Source organism: Bos grunniens, chromosome X (assembly GCF_055505025.1).
Source record: "Bos grunniens cultivar Pamir isolate PY7600 chromosome X, Bosgru_T2T1.0, whole genome shotgun sequence".
Taxonomy (NCBI): Eukaryota; Metazoa; Chordata; class Mammalia; order Artiodactyla; family Bovidae; genus Bos; species Bos grunniens.
Window position 1 is genome coordinate 101,059,372 of NC_141194.1, and position 17,996 is coordinate 101,077,367.

General features: G+C 37.7%; 1 protein-coding gene and 1 long non-coding RNA gene across 5 annotated transcripts in view; one reads left to right on the forward strand and one right to left on the reverse strand.

The window, feature by feature from the left end:
* Positions 1-17,996, reverse strand: part of FAM133A (family with sequence similarity 133 member A) — a 72,700-nt gene that overhangs the window by 48,212 nt on the left and 6,492 nt on the right. The window lies entirely within an intron of this gene.
* The window catches only part of LOC147340970 (uncharacterized), a 229,203-nt gene that overhangs the window by 2,241 nt on the left and 208,966 nt on the right, over positions 1-17,996 (forward strand). For all 4 annotated transcript variants that reach the window (XR_015158571.1, XR_015158570.1, XR_015158569.1 and 1 more), the window contains exon 2: positions 8,230-8,309. This is a non-coding gene — a long non-coding RNA (uncharacterized LOC147340970). The remainder of the gene's footprint in view (positions 1-8,229; positions 8,310-17,996) is intronic.

Consider the following 17,996-nt stretch of genomic DNA (forward strand, 5'->3'; position numbering starts at 1 on the left):
ATACTCTTGAACAGCACATTGTGGAATTTGCTTGAAAAAAGATTAGCATATATTTAATAATGTCCATCGAATCATGTATGATATGACTGAGCATGTTAATGTGACATAGTGATTTATAAATTTAAGTATAATGAAGTTACTGTTTACTGCTGCTGCTAAGTCGCTTCAGTCGTGTCCGACTCTGTGCGACCCCATAGAGGGCAGCCCACCAGGCTGCCCCATCCCTGGGATTCTCCAGGCAAGAACACTGGAGTGGGTTGTCATTTCCTTCTCCAATGCATGAAAGTGAAAAGTGAAAGTGAAGTTGCTCCATCATGTCCTACTCTTAGCGACCCCATGGACTGCAGCCTACCAGGCTCCTCCATCCATGGGATTTTCCAGGCAAGAGTACTGGAGTGGGGTGCCATTGCCTTCTCCTACTGTTTACTACTGAGGTGTTAATATAACATAGTATTTTTTTTTAAATCTGCTAATCTTATCCTGTATAACTGTGAACTAAAGGTACTAACCACATTTTCTTTGTAATATGTTCTACTTTGCCTTTCATTGAAAATGATCACTTTATATCATTTGATATTTATTTTTCATGTTCTACTGCAACCTAAAATAAAGAAATGTCAAATAAAGTGTATCATGCTATAAAAATCTACAATATTTGCCTCATTATAAAAAACGTGTTGCTTACTATAGAAAAAGTAGGGAATCCTTAGGAAAAGGGATATTTTAAAATATATGATTATAATTAACATTTTGATGCATTTGCTAAATCTTAGGTCTTTTTTAGAGGATATACATTCAAATGATTGTAGAAAAATGGGACAGGGGAGAAGGACTAAAATAAGGGGGAGAGGAAGAGAAGGGGAAGAGGGTTGAAGTAGAGAAAGTGGGGAGGGAGAGGGAGGGTGAGGAGAGGGTGGAAGGAGAACAGAGTGGAAGAGAGAAGATGGGAAATGAGAGGGGAGAAGGGAAGGGAGGAGGGTAGGGAGTGGAAAGAATGGGAAGAAGTGGGGATGGGGAAGGGGGGAGATTGGCAGGAGTGCCTCACCCAGAAAGGACATCAATAAAAGTTTTCACTTCCCAGAGTAGGATCTGAAATGACCCAAGCCCATCTTCCACTGTGACTTGGGAGAAGGTCTCCCTCCCTTGTGTGGTTTATTTTTCCTTTTAAGTAATATTATGCATGATCCTAAGATTTAGGTTTGAATTTATTTTAAGGAGGAGACCTCTTAAACTCAGTTTACCAGAGTGCTTTGTACTAGGCACAAAGTCACAAGCACAGCAAATAATGCTTTATTTCACATCTGCCATTTCCCCAACTGCATATATTTTCTTCAAGACCTTACAGGAAAGATGTTGCAGCAGGAGGAAGACAGGGTTTGCAAATTTCAGGGTCTCTTGCCATAAAATTACCCAATAATCTTCCCAGATCCCACCATATATAGTTTAGTATCTTGCATTTATCCCTGCTTAACAGTAGCCCATCATGTCTATGTGTTTGTTGTGTGCTCAGCTGCTTTAGTTGTGTCCGACTCTTTGTGACCCCACGGAGCAGAGCCTGCCAGGCTCCTCAGTCCACGGGATTTCCCAGGCAAGAATACTGGAGTGGTTTGCCATGCCCTCCAAGCAGTCTTCGCAACCCAGGGATTGAACTCATGTCTCCTGCATTGCAGGCAGATTCTTTACCCCTGAGCCACTGGGAAGCCCCTTCATGTCAATAAATGTAAAAATGTTCCAACCCAGGAAATATATGTTTAACCAGTCATGCATGTTTGGATATTTAGGTTATGATATATACAAAATCAAGAAGCAAATGATTGCTTTTAGCAATAGCTGTGCTATTCTAAGAGTGCCTGTATTTTAGTTCTGAGACTTTTGCATCCATCGAGAAAATGGTGTGACAGCAGATTTACTTATAAGCCACTGCCAAATAGAAGACTAGTAAATAGCATGGACCAGGCTCACTATGGGCTACCCAGGTGGTGCAGTGATAAAGACTCTGCCTGTCAATGTAAGAGACTCAAGAGATGTGGGTTTGATCCCTGGTACAGAAAGGTCCTCTGGAGGAGGAAATAGCAACCCACTCCAGTATTCTTGCCTGGAAAATTCCATGGACAGAGGAGCCTGGTAGTCCATGGGGTCTCGTAAAGAGTTGCACATGACTGAACACACACACAGACATACACACACACAACACCTGGGTCACTGCTGCAGAGGTTCTCAAATGGGATCATATACCATGCTTGCCAGTCATCACAGATAGTAGAGCCCTTAAAATTTCTACATGGAATGCAACATCCTTATTGCAGCTTAGCACACTTACCGAAGTATTTAGCCCTTTCCTGCTCTGTATTTTCCAGTATTAAAGGAACACATGCCATTATGGAATATTTGCAGAATAAAAGGAGAAATGCAGATAATAATCATTCAGAAGCACACTACAGGAAGATTGGTGTACGGAGATTGGTGTATTTTCTCCCAGTTCATCTCTTTAATTTGGTTTTACCAAAAGTTCTTTTCTCAAATCAAGTTGGGTGGGCATAAGAAACTTATTGGAAAGACAACTTACTGGTCTTTTCAGGTTAAGTCTGGTGGGGGTTGGGGTGGGAAGCTGACAGATGTCCTAGATTTTTTAATCAGTATAGCTAGGATTCTGGGAATGCAAAATGTGGGAGGTGGGTGCTTCAACCACCTAGGCTTAGTCAAAGGTAAAAAGAGCCAGGAAAGCCGATGAGCTTGCACGTTCGTTGGGCTGCAGGTTTGTCCATCACACTCTCAGCCAATGAATGATGCCAGAAAAAAAAAAAAAAAAAAGCTGGCTGGGAATGCAGTTCACTGGCAGGGGGCAGAGGCGTGAGAAGGGTCTTATGGGGTCTTCCTCAGTGCTTTCTACTAGTGTGCTGTTTCCTTTGGCAGTAATTAAGGATGAGGCCAGCCGTTTCCTTTCTTCCCCCAGCCCGACCTAAGAGATCTTCACCTCCTCCGCTGCTGCAGTCGTCCCTGCATTCTCTTTTGAGAGTTTTTAGCAACCTGAATTTGGCCCTGAGCGTCCAGGTCGTCACTCTAAAAGTTTGTTGTTTCCCTTTAACACGGCAAACGTAGATAATGGAAGGGCTTTCCTAAGCAGCAGCAGGGGCTTCTGAAGAGGTCAGGGAAGAAGAGTTAATTAGGAAAGAGGCCACACAGATAATCAAATGATGCAAATGCTCCCATTCTGACTGGGTCTAATAGTACAAGTCTCCTAGACCTCAAAGAGCTTCAGGGGTTAAGTGATTACGATAGAAGCTGAGTTTGAAAAGGAATTGGCCGCTTTGGAAAAAATGATAAATCCTCACTGGATTAGGTGTTCGCGAGGATTAGGACTACCTGCAGTATAATAACTCCAACACACATGCATTCAAATTTTATGTTTTGTGTTTTTTTTGTGAGTGTCTTTTAAATTTAAATATGAAAAATGTAAGTATTGTAACACACAGCATTTAGAAATACACTTCTTTATAAGAGATGTAGAACACAACACATTCTGTAAAGCCTCTGTGTAGTTTAGTCCTTGTGATGCCCTTTTAGAGTGTAACTGGGAAAATTATCAGAACTCCACTGAAGCTAATATTTACTTGAGGAAAAAAAAGTACTTTACAGAGCCAGTTTACATGTGTGATGTCTGCTCCTCAGAGATACAAAGAGTTTAAATCAACTTGGACCAGATGTATCTTAGAATTGTGCTATAAATTATGAATTATTTATTATGCTATAGTACTTTACATATAGTACATTATTATCACTGACTTAAAGTAACATAGAGTTATGAATTTTTAATAACACATTAATACCACTTCTAAATTATTTATGTTTTAAAATTTTGTATGACAGAGGTATTTCCAAAGAAAAAATAAACATAATGGAGCTATTATTTCCTTCTGTGTTGCTAGTAAAAGTGTTTGCAAGTGGTTTTCTCATCTTTTACTCATAAGTTATGTAAACTAAGGTTATTAAGTATATCTTTGCAGTATGCTTCACTGAAAGTTATCACTTTATTATTATTTTATTATATCTTGATTATAAAATACATCCATTACAGAAAATATGGAAAATATACTGAAAAGTATAAAAATTATTTTAAACAATCATATCTTCAAAGATAACCACATTTCACATGAAAATATTTATATCTATCTTTATTAATATACTGCTATCCCTTTAACTTTTCATTTGATGTATTTTGGAACCCTTTCTCAATCACAGCATGTAAACTTCATTCTGCTTAACATAATATATCATAATGTATTTCATCAGTTTCTTATGGGCATTTAGGTTAGGAGAATCTTTTTTCTTTTTTTTTCCAGGAAACTTTTAGCTTTATATACAAATTGGTAAGATAGCACAAAGTTTACAAATATGCCACATTTAGTTTCACTTGCTATTTAAATCTTATGGTAGTATGGTATGTTTTTCACAATTAATAAAGAGAACATGATACATAATTATTAACTATATATTAATATTTTATTCAGATTGCCTTCATTTTTACCTAATGTCCTTTTACAAGCATATAAAATTTCATTGTATGTATTTAATGCACCAGCTATGTCTTACTTTTCCACAATAATTTTATTTTGTCTCATCTTTTCATATAAAATTGTATACCTTGGGTATGTTGTTGAATATAACATAATTCCACTTTGACCATTGGGAACTCTTTCAGTTGGCTCCAGTGTCGCTTTGATAGATCCATCTTTTTTTTTTTTTTTTAATCACTTTCTTATTTTCTGGGACTATAAGATGCTCGAGGTTTTTGTTTTTGTTTTTGTTTTTGTTTTCTGCCCTGGTCCTAAAAACCATTTCTGCAAAGATTATGGTTCCTTTTATTGGAGACAATATTGGAAGCTGGGTATGCTTCTTCCATAGGTTTTCTTGCTTCTAACCCATTTCAACTGAGAGCACAAGGTAATATATGTATATGTATTAACCTAGGCCTATGATGCTGTGAAAGTGCTGCACTCAATATGCCAGCAAATTTGGAAAACTCAGCAGTGGCCACAGGACTGGAAAAGGTCAGTTTTCATTCCAATCCCAAAGAAAAGCAATGCCAAAAAATGCTCAAACTACCGCACAGTTGCACTCATCTCACATGCTAGTAAAGTAATGCTCAAAATTCCCCGAGCCAGGCTTCAGCAATATGTGAACCGTGAACTTCCTGATGTTCAAGCTGGTTTAGAAAAGGCAGAGGAACCAGAGATCAAATTGCCAACATCCGCTGGATCATGGAAAAAGCAAGAGAGTTCCAGAAAAGCATCTATTTGTGCTTTATTGACTATGCCAAAGCCTTTGACTGTGTGGATCACAATAAACTGTGGAAAATTCTGAAAGAGATGGGAATACCAGACCACCTGACCTGCCTCTTGAGAAATTTGTATGCAAGTCAGGAAGCAAGAGTTAGAACTGGACATGGAACAACAGACTGGTTCCAAATAGGAAAAGGAATACGTCAAGGCTGTATATTGTCACCCTGTTTATTTAACTTATATGCAGAGTACATCATGAGAAATGCTGGACTGGAAGAAACACAAGCTGGAATCAAGATTGCCGGGAGAAATATCAATAAGCTCAGATATGCAGATGACACCACTCTTATGGCAGAAAGTGAAGAGGAATTCAAAAGCCTCTTGATGAAGGTGAAAGTGGAGAGTGAAAAAGTTGGCTTAAAGCTCAACATTCAGAAAACGAAGATCATGGCATCCGGTCCCATCACTTCATGGGAAATAGATGGGGAAACAGTGGAAACAGTGTCAGACTTTATTTTTCTGGGCTCCAAAATCACTGCAGATGGTGACTGCAACCATGAAATTAAAAGATGCTTACTCCTTGGAAGGAAAGTTATGACCAACCTAGACAGCATATTGAAAAGCAGAGACATTACTTTTCCAACAAAGGTCAGTCTAGTCAAGGCTATGGTTTTTCCTGTGGTCTTTTATGGATGTGAGAGTTGGACTGTGAAGAAGGCTGAGAGCCGAAGAATTGATGCTTTTGAACTGTGGTGTTGGAGAAGACTCTTGAGAGTCCCTTGGACTGCAGTGAGATCCAACCAGTCCATTCTGAAGGAGATCAGCCCTGGGATTTCTTTGGGAGGAATGATGCTAAAGCTGAAATTCCAGTACTTTGGCCACCTCTTGCCAAGAGTTGACCCATTGGAAAAGACTGTGATGCTGGGAGGGATTGAGGGCAAGAGGAGAAGGGGACGACAGAGGATGAGATGGCTGGATGGCATCACTGACTTGATGGACGTGAGTCTGAGTGAACTCCGGGAGTTGTTGATGGACAGGGAGGCCTGGTGTGCTGTGATTCATGGGGTCGCAAAGAGTCGGACACGACTGAACGACTGATCTGATCTGATCTGATACTCATATTTCTATATTTAACTACTTATTTCTATATTTAGGTACTCATGAATTTATACTGATGTCTCCAACTCTAATCTGTTAACACATGGATTAACATGTGTTGATCTATCCTTCCCCTCTTGTTTCTAACATACCACTCCAACAGTTAGAAGCATGGATTCGACTGTCTGCTATCCTTTTACATAATTGTTCATCCCACTATATATTTGAAGTGAGTGGTTTCAAAATTGTTAACCAGTTATCCATGAGAAATACTTTACCCAAAAGAGGACTGTGCTATGCATTGTTCCTTTTTGCTTTATTATTATTATTTTTTGTCTGAATTTCCAACATTACCTACATTAGAACATTTTTCCACCACCACCTTCATTGAAATTATTTCATATATTTCTAATACAGTTAGATTCTTGTTACAGTTATCATTTCATCTTGGGATCCAACAACTTCTTAAATGTTTTACTTTATTTACATATATAAAGATTTGTATACATTATTCTTTGTGTCATTAAGTTCTATTGGTTTTAACAAATGTATAGGTGTTATATATGCTATATAGTATTATACTGAATAGTTTCTCTAACCTAAGAAAATCCAGATTCTTTGCCTATTTAACTACACCCTCCAGCCCATGGCAACCACTGTGCTTTTAACCATCTTTATAGTTTTGCCTTTTCCAGAGTGTCATATTAATGGAATTATAGTGTATGTAACCCTTTCAGATTAGCTTCTTTGATTTATCAGTATGCATCTATCATTCATTTATGTCTTTTCATGGATCATTTCTATTTGTTGATGAAGAATATTCCATTTTATGAATGTACCATAGGTTTTGGCTCCAGATCTAATATTTTTGACAACCATATTCCACATCTCTTCCCCAAAACTATAAAAACTCAGGCTATTATTATTTGGGGAATTTTTTTTTTTTTTTGGATTCTTAAATCTACTCTTAGTCATTTTTCCTCCCTCTCTATCCCTGTGCTTTTGTAGATAATTGTAGTGCACTGAGTCTGACTTGAAGAATCTTGGTTTGTTTGTTTGTTTTGCTCTGATAACAAACAGTGACATGCCAGGAGCAGCCAAAGTGAAATCCAAAACTCTGTTACAAGGGTATAGTTTTAAGAGCAACTTTTTCTAATTGATTGTTAATTTTAAGAACTGTCTTTGAATTAAGGGAAAATGTTGCAGTTGCAAAGACTTGGACACAACTGAATGAATAAGCACAAGCCCAAGCAAGGGTTTAGGTAGCTATATGACTTTTTATCTTTCTACACAACTAATCCGTTGTTTTGACACCATTTATTGAATATTGAATATCCAATGTAATTAATTGCTGCCTTTATTATGTAATCCATTCCCTTATTTGTTTGTACCTATTTCTGGACTGTTTTGTTTAGTAGTGTTATTCTTGTGCCAGTATAAATCTTCTAAAACACATTTCTCATATACATTTTATTATTTGGTAAGAAAGGTCCTTATAAAACTCGTTTTTAAGATTTTGGAGGGATATGTTCATCTATTTATTTTCTGAGATGAACTGTAGTATCAGTTTTTCTCAGGCTCCCTCCCTAAGGCCTATTGATATTTTGATTATTATTTTATGATTTCATTTACATAAAATCAGGAGTATCATATTATTGTCTTCTTATCCAAGGACAAGCTGTGTTTAATATCCTTCAGTAGAATTGTAGAGTTTACCTGTTAAAAGAGGCTTTTAAAGACTATTCAGAGCCTGTTCTTCAGTTTCTTCTTCCTTCATCTACTTTTTGCTTATGCTGTTCTGCTTCTTATTTTTAAATCATCTGTGCTTAGGCATTGTCCATTTTATTTCCAGATTTGAATGGGAGCAACTGTTTGCTGATGTGTGAAGTGGTAGGAGGAATGAGCCTGTGCATCACAGAAACTTCAATTCAGGTTTGTCTCATTCTCTTTCTGAATTGCCATATTTATTTTCTGCTGGAGGCCATTTCTATCTTCAGTTTATAGTATTCTCTACTTTCTCAGCCCTCACTAGTGCCAGCTTTGCATTGAATAGGTCACCATGACTCAGTGAAATGCCTGCTTTAGAGGTATTCTGTGGCAATCTTCTCATTAATTTCTGCTCAACGGACTGGCCAGCATCTTTAGTTACCTGTTGCTTATCTGTCTCCTCATACTGAAGCAGTCTCTAGCTGCCTTCTGAAAATGAAGATGATGTGTTGGTATAATTTCTCCTTAACTCCAGCTCCCTTTTTGTTCTATATTATGAAGCTATTTTCCTAATGGGTCATTTCTTGCTGCTTTCAATGTCTGTCACAGGCCTAAATCAGATATTCACAGCTTGAACAGTTAAGGGAAAAGCAAGCGTTAGCTCAGAGTCCTACAATATTTTTGTTTAAATTTCATTGTAAGTGGAAGATATTCTTTCCAGTGTGTGGCTAAGGATTGTGATGATTTCTTTGATTCAAAGATCATTTCTGCCTTAATTTTTATTTGGATAATTCTGGTGCACAGATTGCTGTGTTGAAAACAACAGAGCAATGTAGAAGGGAATCTCCAAGAGGGGATGGGGTATGTCATGTTCCCTAAATGTACTGACCTCAGAAAGCATTTCTGCAGCACAGCTATTAACAATTCTCCTAACTTATAATGTTCTAAAATACCAGTCTGGTGAATTTGGCCTTGGACAAATAAGGAAATTAGCCCAGCTTTATCTACTAGTAAAAGTATCCTTCAGAGAAGGCAGTGGCACCCCACTCCAGTACTCTTGCCTGGAAAATCCCATGGACGGAGAGCCTGGTAGGCTGCAGTCCATGGGGTCACTAAGAGTTGGACACGACTGAGCGACTTCACTTTCACTTTTCACTTTCATGCATTGGAGAAGGAAATGGCAACCCACTCCAGTGTTTTCTTGCCTGGAGAATCTCAGGGATGGGGGAGCCTGGTGGGCTGCTATCTATGGGGTCACACAGAGTCGGACACAACTGAAGTGGCTTAGCAGCAGCAATAGCAGCAAAAGCATCCTTAATGAGCATTTAAAAATTTTATTTTGAGATAATTAATGACTCACAGAAAGTTGCAAAAATAGTACAGAAAATTCCTGTATACCCTTCACCCAGCTGCAACTAATGGTAATATCTTACATGACTAAATACCCAAGCCAGGAAGTTAACATTGGATAGTCTACAGATGTCATTCAGATTTTGATAGATTTTACGTGCATTCCTCTCTCTCTGTGTGTATGAGTGTGAGTGTGTGTTTGTGTATAGTTCCATGTCATTTTATCACATGTATAGATTCATGGAACTACTACTAAAAATCAAAATTCAAAACTGTTCCTCTTATCCCTAAATTCTGACAACTATTACTTTGTTATCAATTTTGAAATGAAAAAATTATACAGATTGTTACATGAATGGACTTATACAGCATGTAAACTTTTGAGGATGACATATTTTCACTAAGCTAAATAACCTTACAATCCATAGAATTTGTACCTGTATCAATAGGCTATTCTTTGTATTGCTGAGTAGTATTCCAGCATGTTAATCACTGATTTATGACTCTTTTATAGGAGAATAATGGTTTCTCTGGTGGCTCAGTCTGTAAAGAATCTGCCTGCAATGCAGGAGATGCAAATTTGATCCCTGGATGGGGAAGATCCCCTGGAGAAGGAAATAGCAACCCACTCCAGTATTCTTGCCTGGGGAAACCCATGGACAAGGAGCCTGGCAGGCTACAGTTCATGGGGTCACAAAAAGTCAGACACAACTTAGCAACAAAACCACCGCAACCACCATAGGAGAATAAAAACAAGTGGAAAAGAAACAGGACTGCCAGTGGCCAGAACCTCCCATAGGGACAAAAGGAAGAATTAAAAGGTCCTTCTTCCGAAAATCTTAAAGTTAACTTCGTGTTCAGTAGCTCAGTTGTGTCTGACTCTGTGACTCCATGGACTGCAGCACGCCAGTCTTCTCTGTCCTTCACCATCTCCTGACACTTGCTCAAATTCACGTCCATTGAGATGGTGATGCCATCCAACCATCTCATTCTCTGTCATACCCTTCTCCTCCTGCCTTCAATCTTTCTCAGCATCGTGGTCTTTTCTAATGAGTCAGCTCTTCGCATCAAGTGGCCAAAGTATTGGAGATTCAGCATCAGTCCTTCCAGTGAATATTCAGCGTTGATCTCCTTTAGGATTGATTGGTTTGATCGCCTTACAAAAAATGCTTATGCAGTGCTTACTGTATGCTAGGAGTATACATGTTATTATTTGTATAATCTTTATTACACATCCATTGGATCATCGAAAAAGCAAGAGAGTTCCAGAAAAACATCTATTTCTGATTTATTGACTATGTCAAAGCCTTTGACTGTGTGGATCACAGCACTGTGGAAAATACTTAAAGATATGGGAATACCAGACCACTTTACCTGCCTTCTGAGAAATCTGTATGGAGGTCAAGAAGCAGTAGTTAGAACTGGACATGGAAGAACAGACTGGTTCCAAATAGGAAAAGGAGTACATCAAGGCTGTATATTGCCACCCTGCTTATTTAACTTATATGCAGAGTACATCATGAGCAACACTGGGCTGGAGGAAGCACAAGCTGGAATCAAGATTGCTGGGAGAAATATCAATAACCTCAGATATGCAGATGACACCACCCTTATGGCAGAAGGTAAAGAGGAACTAAAAAGCCTCTTGAAGAAGGTGAAAGAGCAGAGTGAAAAAGTTGACTTAAAACTCAACATTCAGATAACGAAGATCTTGGCATCTCGTCCAATCACTTCATGGGAAATAGATGGGGAAACAATGGAAACAGTGTAAGACCTCATTTTGGTGGGCTCCTAAATCACTGCAGATGGTGACTGCAGCCATGAAATTAAAGATGCTTACTCCTTGGAAGAAAATTTATGACCTACCTAGATAGCATATTGAAAAGCAGAGACATTACTTTTCCAACAAAGGTCCGTCTAGTCAAGGTATGGCTTTTCCAGTGGTCTTGTATGGATTTGAGAGTTGGACTGTGAAGAAAGCTCAGTGCTGAAGAATTGATGCTTTTGAACTGTGGTGTTGGAGAAGACTCTTGAGAGTCCCTTGGACTGCAAGGAGATCCAACCAGTCCATTGTGAAGGATATCAGCCCTGGGATTTCTTTGGGAGGAATGATGCTAAAGCTGAAACTCCAGTACTTTGGCCACCTCATGCGAAGTGTTGACTCATTGGAAAAGACTGTGATGCTGGGAGGGATTGGGGGCAGGAGGAGAAGGGGACGACAGAGGATGAGATGGCTGGATGGCATCACTGACTCAATGGACGTGAGTCTGGGTGAACTCCTGGAGTTGGTGATGGACAAGGAGGCCTGGCGTGCTGCAATTCATGGGGTCGCAAAGAGTCGGACACGACTGAGTCACTGAGTTGATCTGATCTGATACTCCTTGGAAGGAAAGTTATGACCAACCTAGATAGCATATTGAAAAGCAGAGACATTACTTTGCCAACAAAAGTCCGTCTAGTCAATGCTGTGGTTTTTCCAGTGGTCATGTATGGATGTGAGAGTTGGACTGTGAAGAAGGCTGAGCGCCGAAGAATTGATGCTTTTGAACTGTGGTGTTGGAGCAGACTCTTGAGAGTCCCTTGGACTGCAAGGAGATCCAACCAGTCCATTCTAAAGGAGATCAGCCCTGGGATTTCTTTGGAAGGACTGATGCTAAAGCTGAAACTCCAGTACTTTGGCCACCTCATGCGAAGAGGTGACTCATTGGAAAAGTCTCTGATGCTGGAAGGGATTGGGGGCAGGAGGAGAAGGGGACGACAGAGGATGAGATGGCTGGATGGCATCACCGACTTGATGGAAGTAAGTTTGATTGAACTCCGGGAGTTGGTGATGGACAGGGAGGCCTGGCGTGCTGAGATTCATAGGGTCGCAAAGAGTCGGACATAACTGAGCGACTGAACTGAACTGAACTGACAATACTGAGATTTCTGAAACAATTTAAATGTCCAAAAAGAGGGGATTCGATTTATAAGCTATTGTTTATTCATACAGTTGAATAATGTAAAGGCAGTTAAAATAATAATCTATGCTGACATTGAAAGGTATCTCAGATAAATTGTTTAATGAAAAACATCTCATAATATGGAAATGCATGCATATATATGTAAATTATATGTAGTATCCAAAAATGTTGATGGTAGTTATCCATGTGTAATGGAGTTTTAGGCAATTTATGTTTGTGATTTTTGGTATTCTAAATTTTATATAATGATCAGAACTTACTGTTGTGATCAGAAAAGACAACATGAGGAATAGGAACATTTTAGAATTATAAACAATTATGTGGATGTGTAGAGTCAGAAAACAAATGATAAATTGTGAAAGTGCCATAAGGCACATATTTGAGCTATGTAATATTGGAAACTAACTTTTATTTATTTATTTTTATATAAATAAGTACATAGTTTTATACACTTGCCCCTTTTATTTTTTTAATTAAATTTATTTATTTTAATTAGAGGCTAATTAATTTACAATATTGTATTGGTTTTGCCATACATCAGCATGAATCTGCCACAGGTGTACACGTGTTTCCTGTCCCTAACCCCCCCTCCCACCTCCCTCCCCTTACCATCCCTCTGAATCGTCCCAGTGCACCAGCCCCAAGTATCCAGTATCAAGAATCAAATCTGGACTGGCAATTCATTTCATATATGATATTATACATGTTTCAATGCCATTCTCCCAAATCATGCCCCCGCTTCTTCTCCCACAGAGTCCAAAAGACTGTTCTATATATCTGTGTCTCTTTTGCTGTCTCTCATACAGGGTTATCATTACCATCTTTCTAAATTCCATATGTATGTCTTAGTATACTGTATTGGTGTTTTTCTTTCTGGCTTACTTCACTCTGTATAATAGGCTCCAGTTTCATCCACCTCATTTGAACTGATTCAAATGTATTCTTTTTAATGGCTGAGTAATATTCTATTGTGTATATATATATACCACAGCTTTCTTATCCATTTATCTGCTGATGGACATCTAGGTTGCTTCCATAATAAACAAATGGGATCTAATTAAAATTAAAAGCTTCTGCACAACAAAAGAAACTATAAGCAAGGTGAAAAGACAGCCTTCAGAATGGGAGAAAATAATACCAAATGAAGCAACTGACAAACAACTAATCTCAAAAATATACAAGCAACTCCTGCAGCTCAATTCCAGAAAAATAAACTACCCAATCAAAAAATGGGCCAAAGAACTAAATAGACATTTCTCCAAAGAAGACATACAGATGGCTAACAAACACATGAAAAGATGCTCAACATCACTCATTATCAGAGGCATGCAAATCAAAACCACAATGAGGTGCCGTTTCACACCAGTCAGAATGGCTGTGATCCAAAAGTCTACAAGCAATAAATTCTGAAGAGGATGTGGAGAAAAGGGAACCCTCTTACACTATTGGTGGGAATGCAAACTAGTACAGCCACTATGGAGAACAGTGTGGAGATTCCTTAAAAAACTGGAAATAGAACTGCCATATGACCCAGCAATCCCACTGCTGGGCATACACACCAAGGAAACCAGAATTGAAAGAGACACGTGTACCCCAATGTTCATCACAGCACTGTTTATAATAGCCAGGACATGGAAGCAACCTAGATGTCCATCAGCAGATGAATGGATAAGAAAGCTGTGGTACATATACACAATGGAGTATTACTCAGCCATTAAAAAGAATTCATTTGAGTCAGTTCTAATGAGGTGGATGAAACTGGAGCCTATTATACAGAGTGAAGTAAGCCAGAAGGAAAAACACCAATACAGTATACTAACACATATATATGGAATTTAGAAAGATGATAACAATAACCCTGTGTATGAGACAGCAAAAGAGACACTGATGTATGGAACAGTCTTATGGACTCTGTGGGAGAGGGAGAGGGTGGGAAGATTTGGGAGAATGGCATTGAAACATGTAAGATATCATGTATGAAACGAGATGCCAGTCCAGGTTCAATGCACGATACTGGATGCTTGGGACTCGTGCACTGGGACGACCCAGAGGGATGGTATGGGGAGGGAAGAGGGAGGAGAGTTCAGGATGGGGAGCACATGTATACCTGTGATGAATTCATTTTGATATTTGGCAAAACTAATACAATTATGTAAAGTTTAAAAATAAAATTTAAAAAAAAGAAAAAAAAAAAGAAATAGTAGCTATTCCAGGAAATATAAAGTAACCTCACCTCAAAAGATTGAAGACCACAAAATAGACCATGTCTTATTTTACTAAAGACTTTGAAGGATTATAACAAGCTAGAGGTACTATTGAAAATAAATTAAAGGCCCTGATCCTTTTTTTACACTGCTTTAAATTACTGCTTAAATTACTTGATCTTCTTATGCAATGTTCGATTTGCCTTTTCTTTGATCGAGGCCCACATGGTTGATAATAAAATTTCCAGTTTGAAACTCTTCCAGTCTTTAAGAAGAATGGTAATAGATTGACTAGGCTGCTAGAAATTATCCCCTATTAACATGCTTAAAAAAATATGTGCTTATTAATGGGGTGATATGACTATATTGTGAATATCTATAATAAAATCAATAAGGGAGGAGTAGGTATATTGTATATCTTTCTGGTGTGTTTTTAGAAAGGCTAGAAAGAGGCTATATTTATTAAGTCATTAAAGAAAGATGTACTTGTATAAAAAGGTTAAGGGATAGAGATGGAGTGGAGGCAGGAGTGGCGCATGCTTCTCTGAGTACTAAAAACAAAAGAACAGGCCAGGAATTACTTTATTTTTTTATAGTTATATATAAGATTTTGTTTCCTCCCTTCTTTAAATATACATGTTTCTTAATGGCATATGCTTAGAGACATGCCGATAAGGCATGTTAGCTCAACTGCACATTCTAAATCTAAACCAAATATCATTAACTCAATATTCACATATAAAAGAATACTATTGTAGTGAGGTCAGTTATTACTGAGTACCTCATTGGCAGTTTATTTCAAAGATAATAATTTTGTCATTAGGAATACTAATGTTAAGTATGTTAATGTGCTGATTGATGACTTAACTGGTTTAAAAAAGTATCAGTTGTTGAAGTCAATTTACATTGACAAAAAACTGTTAAATATTGAGGTAGATTGAGATATAATCATATTTTACTATTTCCCATTCTAACATATAGTCTTGAGTTTTGGCTGTTGAAAGTAAGGGAAGGGAGAAAAAGAAGAATAAACTGCTGTTAATAAACGGGTCTTTAGATGATAAGTCCTATCCTTTGTCATTGACATGCTTTCAGATTGCTTTTTACTAATCATTCGAAATATCAACACTTCTGTAACAGATTATTTTGGGGAAACGCATGACTTAGAGAAGAGGGATGATGGAATGAAGATGGAAAGAAATGATAAATGCATTTTATAAATAATTAAAGCCCTTTGTTCTCCTTGGGGTGCTATTCTAAACAAAAATATGCCTATAAGAGATTTGAACATTAGGTCACCAAATATATGCTTTCCAGAGTGCCCTCAGTACAACTTTTATTACTTCCCCTCATTTATAAGTATTTGTTCCCTATTATTCCTATTAAGATCCATAAGGGCTGAGGTGGTGTCTTTCGTTACTCGTAATTTCCCCAGATCGTACAAAAGAGCCTGGGATATAGGTGGTTGTGACAAATGAAAGTGAACTTCAGATAAACTAATTAAGAAAGTTCAGAGTTTAATCACAGAGCAGTTCCTTGATTACTGTATATATGTTCTCCTAAATTTTCAGTTTATAACCAATCACAGATTAAGCTAGTTCACTAACATAGCATTAAAGAAGTCCCTCTCTTGTATCTTTTAAGATAAACATGGCTAATTTAATGAATATAATAGCAATAATGGGTGAAGCACATTACATGCATTATCTCATTTGATGCTAACAATAATCCTGGAAGGAGAGTAATACTATCTTAATTTGACAGATGAGAAAATTGAGATTTAGAGAAGGCACGTTCTCACAATTAAGTTGTAGGATGGCAGACACTGAGCACTGAATCAGCACATCAGCCTGATACACTTTTCTTCCTATGACAGCTCATCCTGTGTTTGAAAAACACTGTCCCAGATTTCTTACCCATCAAAGTTTTTTTCTCTCTTTTGTGTAGTTTTTGGCAAAGGGAATTATGGAATTGTATAGTTATGGTTTGTACATTTCATGTAAATTTTAAATCAACAGAAAATCTATAAACAAACTCCAGTTAATGAACTACATGCTGGAGTATTCGGGGAAAGTATACTGATAGCTGCAACTTTGAAATACATAACGATAAGATGGGATGATGGATGGATAGAAGGATAGATTGATGGACAGATATAGCCTAAAGCAATGATAGTAAAGTGTTAATTGCAGAACCTAGATGGTGGCTGTGTTGGTATTCACTAGAAAATTAAACTTTTCTTTGTTTGATAATTTCAGTTAAAACATTGAAGAAAATGCTTTTAATATAGAACTTAAAAACAAAATAAAATTCTCCAAAGCCATTACACAACCTCAAACCATAAGCAGTAGTTAAATACATGAATTCAAGAGTCAGCAAGACCTGATTTTAATTCTTGATCTGTCACTTTCAAACTGTATGACTTAGGAAATAAGTTGATCTCCTTGAACCTCCACTTCCTTATTTATAAAATAATGATAAGATCAAGGATCTAATTAATGTACATAAATCATCTAGTATTCTATTATTCTGTTAAGTATAAATCTTACTATAAAGTAAACATATATATATGTCTAAATGTGAAATGTGTAAGTAGTGGAGAGAGGATGCAGGGAACTGGGGGTAAATCTAGAATAAACAGATCTATAAATAGTAGACATACACAGCAATATCCAATAAAAGAGGGTTAAACTGAGTGATTTAAGATTTAATACCTACACTTGACCCACAAAATCTTGGAGACCCTACTAGTCTTCCATGAGATGGTAATGAGGAAAAATGAAATTAATATCAAACTGAGGTAGGACATTTTGTGACCAGAATTTAATGCACACAGGAGATGAGCTAGAAGTGAAGGTTAAAAAAAAAAAAAAAAGACTAGCTATCTTATGTAGTTAAGCCTGACTTCCAGGTTTGAGTCCATTTTCTGATAGGTAAAAAAGTGAAAGAAGTTCCTGTAACTCTGCTACATTTCCCCAAATGACTGGCTTTGTGTGAAACAAGTGAGAATGAATCCTTTGGGAATTTTAGAGGGGAAGAAATGTCTTCCTGTCCTCTGCACCTGAATTCAGAAACAAGTGAGTGAGATGGAGAACAAAGTGGCTATTAACAACAAATGCTGAAAGACAAGCCATGGCTTATATATGAAGTCACAATGAACATCTTAATATTTTACTCTTGAGGAACATACACTTACTAAGCACTAGCACAGAGTGACATTTCAGGGTGTTCATAATGTGTACCACTGTGCACCTCCACAGAAAACCTCCAAGCACCCTCAGTTATCTTTACCTCATGAGTTAGGGAAATTGCTGCACATCTTCTGGGCAGAGTTAGTAAGGGAGTGAAGAGTGTGCTTTCTATATGTTTCCCTCCTGCCACCTATGGACCCAGGA